Raw genomic sequence first — 9,288 nt, 5'->3', positions numbered from 1 at the left:
CAACAACGCTGCATCTTCGTTCGATTCGAACCATTCAAAAGCGTCGCTTCGATTCTGTTTCCCGTCGTCTTTTCGATCCGCGCCGTCGATGTATGCTTTTCCCATTTCTCGGAAAATACACGCATGCAAGCATATGATTGCCTGAATGGTTGTTTTTTTTTTGGTGCTGCCAGTAGTAGTTGAATTTTCCTATGAGTCTAACCCTCCTTATGTAGGATACTGGTGATGGGCGAGGGTGACTGTTGCCAGATGCGAAACGTGCCCGCAGCATAACGGACGGGTGTGTGCGTGGAGCGTTTACATGTGGAACGTGTAGAACAGTCTGCTTTCCTGGCGGGTATTGGTACAGCGTGGCGAATGTGCTCGCTATTTCACCAGTGTACGGCCAGTTTTGAGACAACTTTCAAGCCGAGTGGTTTAGCTTTTCCCTCTCGCTGTTGATCATCAGCATTTCAGCTAGTAGCACAAGTGTGTGAAGTTTTGCGCGACACGGAAGTGTGGAAAAATTAAAGTGGAAGAATCGTAGGCAGCATCATCGATTGTGCTTTTCTTCTTCGAAAGGTTTTATATTTCCGCGACATCGTCTACTCACGCCATTCGTTTGTGTTGATTGATCTCCGGAGTGCATCTACGAAGAGTTCCGGCAGTCAGCGCTGGGGAGAAAAGCCTAATCCTTTGTTGGTGGAAAAGTGTGTCTTTCGGTGGGTTGCAATTACAAGTGTAATAAATTTGGGTGAATCAAATAAAAAAAAAATCGGTGGAAGAAAGCTCTGTAATTCCAATTGGTGTTGGGTTTTTCTCAGGAAATACCCATGTGAAAATCCTATTACAGTGATTGGAGATTAGTGCTACCTGAAGAGGGATTGAAATCGTGTCAATTCGAAAGAGTGTTTCCTCTACAACCATTTCTTTTTTTCACAGGGTGAAAGTGTTGGTGTACAACTGGTTTATTGCAATCGCAAAGCTACGGGAAAATATTAGGTGAAACAAAAAAGTTTGGTTTGGGTGCCAGTGGAAGTGATAATCGTCAAGTGTCAAGTCAAAATCCAAGTCAGCTCAAGTGTATTAAAAGTTGCGAAAATTGAGCAAATTGTAACTAAACGATTCCCATCGACAGTCGTACTTTTGTGGTGATCCGAGGACGAAGCAAGTGTTTTTCAGGCTGAACGGCATTCACGTAACACGGTCAAAACCCGTTACCATTCCTAATTCAATGTGTATGGCTATTGTGGTAAGTAACTGACTTAAAATGATAAAAAAAAACTGTCGTTTAAATTCCACCAGCTAGATACTGTGTCGTGGCGACAAGTTTCCAGAAATATTCATATCAGAATAGTCCCCGTCGCTGTCGAAGCATTCCGTCATCAGCGCCAAGTTCGACGTCAATACATATTTACACAGACGCATAAAAAATCGTGATTGGATCCTCCTCACTTATAGATAGTCTGGATTCTTCTTCGCCACCGCGTGTTCTTCCCCAGTCTCTACAAAGAGTGTAGAGCATGAGCTCATATAAAAACCAACACAATACAAAACTGACTCACACATAGAAAGTTGGGCTATGCCAACAAATGTTTAACCAGCAACCATTAGCCATATCATCCTGACGATATGCATTAAATTGCTGAACCCACTGCATCAGTGTGACCTTAAAATATTGTCAATAATTGATTTTGAGATCATAACAATATCAATTCAAGCGGCTTTACTTTATTTATTTATGTTACTCTCAATTATATTTGAAAGAAAATTATATGTATTCTACTTCATTATTTATCTCCTCAATTCCTCTCACTAAAAAAATGAAGGCATGCTTAACATCATGCATATTTTCCTATTCGAATTGAGATAGATTTGTGCCAATCTTACAGAAAGTATGGACAACAACAAAATTGCTAGTACTCAGATTGTCTAAGTGTCGCTGATGAAGTAGGAAGTGTATACAACCAACCTTTACCAGTACTTAGCCATCAGTATCAGTAAAATTGCAATCGCGAGGCCCCTCAACCTGTTCAGCTGCGTTTGTTGGTTGTGGGCATGCTTTCGAGACCACGGCGAACGTGTGTTGGTGCGTGAAGCGAATGCGATTTGGGGGTGGTATGCACCTTCGCGTGTATTGAAGGTATTTATAGGATAGTTGAGTGCTTGGTGATAAGACTGCCAAAGTTTAATTATTAATCACGAAATTGCGGAAGGTGCTTGATTATCTTATCGACGGTTGGTATATGCCTTGGGGTGTTCATGATTATATTACTGCAGAATGTGAACGGTACTGCAGACCGTTGGCGAATTGGTCGCTATGATGTATAAGTTTATTGACAAATAAGTTATTTTATGTATCGTCTGCAATCAATGTCATAATGAGTAACTGCCGACTAAACACTCCGAGTGAGTATAACAGGCTGGCAGGTGTAATAAAAATCTGTATGCAATCCTGATAAATTACAGCTTTCAAGGCTATCACATCAAATGTGTAAATAGCTTGATAAATAGGGTATAGGGTTACTGTTCCTGCACTTCATCCCATTTTTCTGCAGTGAGCACGCACTGGAAGCGACTAAGGGCGAAGCCAGAGTAAACGCGACGTGCGATGCGACGCGACGCGACAGTGCAATTTGACAGCCTGTTGATAATGATTGTTATTCTTTTACGTGAGTCGTGTCGCGTCGCATCGCACGTCGCGTCTACTCTGGCGGCACCTAAATCGGCGCTGTATTTCTTTGTTTCACGATGAGATGAAAATATGTTCAGTGAGATGGAAAACAGAACAGTTTCCCTACATGTAAACATTTCATGCAGTTGCTTCACTGACATTTATTTCAGGAACAATCGAATTTTTACTATTCTTATAGGATTTGCACAAAAAGTATTTTCTGTTGCTATATCGATTGGATTGAGTAAATGTTTTGTGTCAATGCTTGACATATTACATTACTTATTACACAACAGAAAAATATGTGTAGCAAGTTCAAAATTTGTTTACAATTGATTCTAGAGAAGGGAACCGTTTGACAGGAAATTTGCATTGTTCTATTATTTATCGCATGGTCACAAAATCATCTTATACCGTAGGAAATGAATATAACACCAATTATTTTAGTTGCTTTGCTAATATGCGTGTAAGCACGTGCAAAAGCACGACATAAAGAAACGAGCACATCTGCTTTTCATTCTTCTGTTGTCCCGACTTTAGATTAGACATAAAATCAAGCAAGATTCGTTTGTTTATCTGATGTTGACGATAGAAGATTATCAGAAGAACACTTTTGACGAAGTAACCAAATACGTTGCAATCACCGCTGGACTCAATAAGGGAAAAAATGACAGAACTAGTACTAAAAAATGACCTATCCAGCTTTCCACGCTAGCTATAATGGCGGTTGCTATAAATAAATGTGACAGTAATTGTTTCAGACGCTGATCTGATCTACAATCAACGCCACTTGGTATCTTAGCAACCATTTTCACATTGTTCATTGTTATCAGAAAAAGCGAGACGCAAAGAAAATTGGGAAAACTTTTGGTAACAAGCTTTCAATAAATATGTATATATATAATTATCATGAGTGAATTGAAGGTCTAAACACCTTCGTTAAACTCACTTGAACGAAAGTAAAGTTGAACATGTTCAACTTTTGGCAAGTCAATTGAATTCAATTGAGTTGTTCAATTCACTTACCCTGTCAAAACGTAGCATTAGGTTCAAGAAATCTCGCTTAACTGTTCAAAAGGACCTAAGTAACATTTTTTTCATGAGTTAATTTGAATAGCGCAATCAACAGAACAACATGAAAGCTTTTGATTGCAGTACTCAAAGTAATTCATGAAAAAAATGTTACTTAGGTCCTTTTGAAAAATTTAGCGAGAAATCATCCAGTACGCGTTTTGTGCCTTTATTGATGTGAAGTTAAACTCTGATGATTGCAAACTCAACGTAGGACTTACATTCAAATAATAACTTTAAAATCAGAAAATTCTATGATATTTTGTTTTAGGTTAAAAGAGCATAACTATGTTTTTGCTACCTCAAATTTATTGCTTTGGTTCATCGTTTTCTGGATCCATCAGTTGTTTGTCGACCCAATGCGATCGATAACCAAGTCATAAGTTTTGCCTTTTTCGTATTTATTCATACACAGCAAATCCGTAAAAAGTTTTTCAGCAAACTTCTTTACTGGGAAAAATCAGCAATTATGAAGTTTACTGAAAATCAGCATATTTTACTGATCGATCAGCTTTTTCTATTGACCGACTCTTAACTGTCAAACTTCAGAAGAAAAGTAGCCATTTTAGTAATGCTTTTAATTATGCTGTGTGATAAGTTGTGAAATTCTTTTTTCTCCCACCACGAACCCTTATTCCTGTAAGTATTACATAACCATTACTTATTAACTAATGATCTCTACCACACACTAGAGAACAGTCACGTGATAAATTTAAATCTTTTTCAGTAAATCAAAGAGATCGTTGGGCAATTCCTATCCAGCTCATATTCACTGTATTCTTTTGAAATGTATAAATAATGTTAAAATAAATTTATATCAGGTAAATAAATAAAAAAACCTTCAAAAATATTTTCATCTCTTTATTAATTATATTGGATAGCTAAAAAGCTTATTAAAGCAGCAGTTGGGTATATTTTTGCTGAATTATTTCAGCAAGCTGCTGTCAAATTCCATAGTAGCTGAATCTACTGAGATTTCAGCGAACTATTTGGATTTGCTGATGATTCAGCAAATAATTGTCAAATGCAATGACAGTTCACTTCACTGAAATTTTCAGTAACTTTTTTTGCTGAAATGATTGCTGATCATTCAGCTCGGCAAAATTCAGCAAAATGATGCTGAATTTCGGCGAAAAAAATTTGGTGTGTAAGTTTTCATAAAACACTTGAGTAGACGATAATACAGTCACTACAAACACATCACTACGGATCAAACCTCGATTTTTTTTAAATTCTTTTAGGGTTAAGGCAGGCATTGTCGTCTTTTCGTCGTAGTCCAGTAAACCAATAAAAGATACACCTTTTTTCCAAAGTCATCCGTACCAGATCGAAAGCTCAGGAGAAACGTTCTGCCTTCGTCAATTCAGGTGATATTTTAGCAAATTTAATCCACGATTTGCACACTCGACATCGGTGGAAAAATTGAGTGAGAGAATGTCGGTAATATATTTATGATTTGACAGAATGTTCAAAAGATGAATGAACAATCATCGGCCTTGCGGAAATCAACTAACTCGGTCAGGTGAAACTTTATACTATTCTTCGTGCTTTACCATCAAAATGTTAAAAACGATTTTTTTTAAGTTGTGCCAGTATTGCACGAAACCGTCGATATATTGTCACAGCGAGTCAAGAGGAAGTTATTGCCGCACGCACTATGAGCCATGTTATCACTCTATCGCAAATCACTTTTTTACACGGCTTTTTTACGGTTATCGATCAAGGAATAAGCAATATCGAATACTTGATGTGTGTGGTGAAAACATCGAATTGTGCTGCATGAGTGATAGCTATTATTTATTCAGACTAAGACCGAAGTGGCCTGTGCGGTATATAAGAGTCTTCTCCATTCGGCTCGGTCCATGGCTACACGTCGCCAATCACGCAGTCTACGGAGGGTCTGCTAGTCATCTTCCACCTGATCGCTCCACCTTGCCCGCTGTGCACCTCGCCTTCTTGTACCCGTCGGATCTTTGTCGAGAACCATTTTAACTGGGTTATTGTCCGACATTCTGGCTACGTGCCCGGCCCACCGCATTCGTCCGATTTTCGCGGTGTGAACGATGGATGGTTCTTCCAGCAGCTCATGCAACTCGTGATTCATTCGCCTCCTCCACAAACTGTCCGCCATCTGCATCCCACCATAGATGGTACGCAACACTTCCCTTTCGAAAACTCCTAGTGCGCGTTGGTCCTCCACGAGCATCGTCCAGGTCTCGTGTCCGTAGAGGACTAATGGTCTAATGAGCGTTTTGTAGATTGTCAGTTTGGTACGGCGGCGAACTCTATTCGATTGGAGCGTTTTGCGGAGTCCAAAGTTCGTACGATTTCCAGCCACTATGCGTCTCCGAATTTCTCTGCTGGTATCATTTTCGGCAGTCGCCAGTGAGCCCAAGTACACAAATTCTTCTACCACCTCGATTTCGTTACCACCGATGCAAACTTGCGGTGGGTGGCTCACATTGTCTTCTCTTGAACTTCTTCCTATCATGTACTTCGTCTTCGACGTGTTGATGACTAGTCTAATCCGCTTTGCTTCCCTCTTCAGTCTGATGTATGCTTCCTCCATCTTCTCAAAGTTACGCGCCATAATATCTACGTCGTCGGCGAAGCCAAATAGCTGAACAGACTTATTGAAAATTGTACCACACGTGTTAATCCCTGCTCTTCGTATTACCCCTTCCAAAGCGATGTGGCACAAAACTCCAAAAGTTACTCCAAAATGAATTCCTGGAGGAACTCCAGAAGGAACTCCAAAAAGAATTCCTGGAAGAACTCCTGGAAGAATTCCTTGAGGAACTCCAGATGGAATTTCTTGAAGAATACCTCAGAAGGAATTCCTTGAGCTACTCCAGAAGGAATTCCTGGAGGAACTCCATGTCCTGGAGGCACTTCAGGAGGAATTCCTTGAGAAACTCGAAGACTTCAGAAGTTAATTCCTGGATGAACTTCAGGAGGAATTCCTGGAGGAACTCCAGAAGGAATTCCTTGAGGAACTCGAAAAGGAATGCCTGGAGGAACTCCAGAAGAAATTCCTGGAGGAACTCCAGAAGGAATTCCTGGAGAAACTCCAGAAGAATTTCCTGGAGGAACTCAAGAAGGAACTCAAAAAGGAACTCCTGGAGGAACTCAAGAAGGAATTCCTGGAGGAACTCCAGGAGGAATTCCTGGAGTTACTACAGAAGTAATTCTTGTAGGAACTTCAAGAGGTATTCCAGGAGGAACTTTATGAAGAATTGAATGAATTATTGGAGAATGGAATGGAATTGGAATTTTTTGAGGAATTTCTAGAGGAATTCCAGGAGGAGGTCCTGAAGGAACTTCTCGAGTGATTCTTGATAAGGAACTAATGGAAGAATTCCTGGAGGAATTCTTGAAGGAACTTCTGAAGGAGTTCCTCGAGGAACGTCTGCAGGGATTCTTGGAAGAGTTATTGAAAAAACTCCTGGAAGAATTCTTGGAGGAAGTCAATAACAAAACACTGAAGAAGTTTTCAAGCAGAAAACGAAATACGTATCTGTTTGATACATACAAATTAAATAGTGGAAGTAGATGGAAGAATAATAGTCTTTTAATCGTGTAACATTTCCCCTAAGACGCTCATAAAAAAAATCAGTCAAGGAGGAGTTCCTGGAGGAACTTCTGGAGGAATGTATGAAGGAACTTCTGAAGGATTTCCTGGGAGAATTTATGAAAGAATTGTTGGAGAAATTCCTGAAGGTATTTTTTGAGAAATTTCTAGAGTTATTCCAGGAGGAGGTCCTAGAGGAACTTTTAGAGGAACTCCAACAGGTGCACTTGGAGAAATCCCTGAAGGAACTCCTCGAGTAATTCTTGAAGAAACTAATGGAAGAATTCCTGGAGGGAACTCCTAGAGGAACTCCTGGAGGAATTCTTAAAGGAACTCCTGGAAGAATTTTTAGAGGAACTTCTGGAGTAACTCCTTGATAAATTTCTATAGGCATTCCTGAAAGAATTTCTTGAGGAATTCGTAGAAAAACTCCTGGGGGAATTCCTAGAAGAACTCCTGGATGAATTTTTGGAGGAACTCTTGATGAAACTCCTGGAAACATTCTTGAAGAAACTCCTGAGAAATTTCTGGAGGAGTTCCTAGGGGAATTCCTGAAGGATTTCCTTGAGGAACTTCTGGATAAATTCTTGACACTTGGGAGGCATTCTTGAAGGAATTCCTGGAGGAATACTTGGAAGAACTCCTGGAATAATTTCTGGAGGTATTCCTTAATGTACTTTTGCAGGAACTCCAGGAGGAGCTCTTACGTGATGAACTTATTATAATTAGGATAACAAATCACGAAAAAAAAGAACGAGTAGTTCCAAATCTAAATGGACTCTAATCGGAATCCCATATGAATTCCCTGCGGAATCTACGAAGGATTGCCGTCGAACACTTGAAGGATTCACGCTAGAATCCGTGAATAACTTCCGTCAGAATCCGTATAGGGTTCTCGTCGGAATAAGCGAAGAACTCCTGTCGAAGAGAATATGCAAGTTGAGGATTAAAGGCCGATCGAAATACGCGGGAGACTTTTTTTTCAAAATACGCGGAAGATTCTGTAAAGGATTCCTTTCAGAATTCGCTAAGGGTCACGTTGGAATTCAAAAAGTTTCTGTTGAAATTTTGCGAAATATTTTTGTCGATATTTGCGAAGGTCTTACGGCAGAAATCGAGAAGGACTCCCGTCGCAATCTCAAAGGATTTCCGACAGTATCTGCTATTGTCGTCGAAATCCGCGAAAGATTCCCCTCGAATTACGCGAAGGACTCGTGTAAGAAATCGCGACGCATTCTTGTCGGAATCCTGAAGGATTCCCGTCAACGTTGGGATTCGCAAAGGGTTTTTGTCTGAATCCATGAAAGCTTTCTGTCGAAATTCGCTAAAGATTCCCGTCGGAATCTTACAGAGCGAATGATTCTGTGGATTGCCGTCGGAATCCGCGAAGAATTCTGTCGGAATCATTGAGTGCTTCCCGTCGGAATCTGAGGATTCCTGCCGAAAATCGTGAAGGACTCCCGTCGAAACACTCGTCGAAGTCACGCCATAGTCCATGTATGACTTCCGACAGAGTACGCACATGGTTCCTGTGCCTGTCAGAATAAACGAAGGGTTCCTATCGGAGAGAAAAGGCAGGTTGAGCATTAACGGCCGATCGAAATACACGAAAATTTCTTCGGAATCCGCGAAGAAATCTTAACGGAATCGCTGATGAATTCCCGTCGGAATCTGCGAAGGATTTCTGTTGGTATTGACGAAGAACTTACGTCAGAAAGCGAGGTTTTCCGTCGGAATCTGTAAAAGATACCCGTTGAAATCTGCGAATGTTTTCTGCCGGAATCCGCAAAGGATTCCCTCTGGAATCTGCAAGGATTCACGTCGGAATCTGGTAACTATTTTCGGAATCAGCAAAAAACTGCTTTCAGAATTTGCGAATGATTCCGTGGATTACCGAATTCCATTTTAGGGATCTTGGTGCCACTCCATACCACATAAGCAGCTCCGTGCGATGCCAGTAGTTTACCGGGAATGATTGAGTATTCGTGCTGAA

At 40.4% G+C, this 9,288-nt stretch overlaps 1 protein-coding gene across 3 annotated transcripts in view; it reads left to right on the top strand.

Annotated features, from left to right (window-relative positions):
- The first annotated feature begins 381 nt into the window (after window positions 1-381).
- Window positions 382-9,288, top strand: part of LOC134212900 (PRL-1 phosphatase) — a 179,562-nt gene continuing 170,655 nt past the window's right edge. Inside the window, exons 1-2 of one of the 3 annotated variants that reach the window (XM_062691205.1) lie at window positions 382-701; window positions 922-1,231. The gene's annotated coding sequence lies outside the window, so the exon portion shown is untranslated. Of the gene's footprint in view, window positions 721-921; window positions 1,232-9,288 lie in introns of all 3 variants that reach the window. The other 2 variants (XM_062691207.1, XM_062691208.1) reach the window with 2 other exon arrangements.

Source organism: Armigeres subalbatus, chromosome 2 (assembly GCF_024139115.2).
Source record: "Armigeres subalbatus isolate Guangzhou_Male chromosome 2, GZ_Asu_2, whole genome shotgun sequence".
Lineage (NCBI taxonomy): Eukaryota > Metazoa > Arthropoda > Insecta > Diptera > Culicidae > Armigeres > Armigeres subalbatus.
This window is presented reverse-complemented; position numbering and strand designations above follow the sequence as displayed.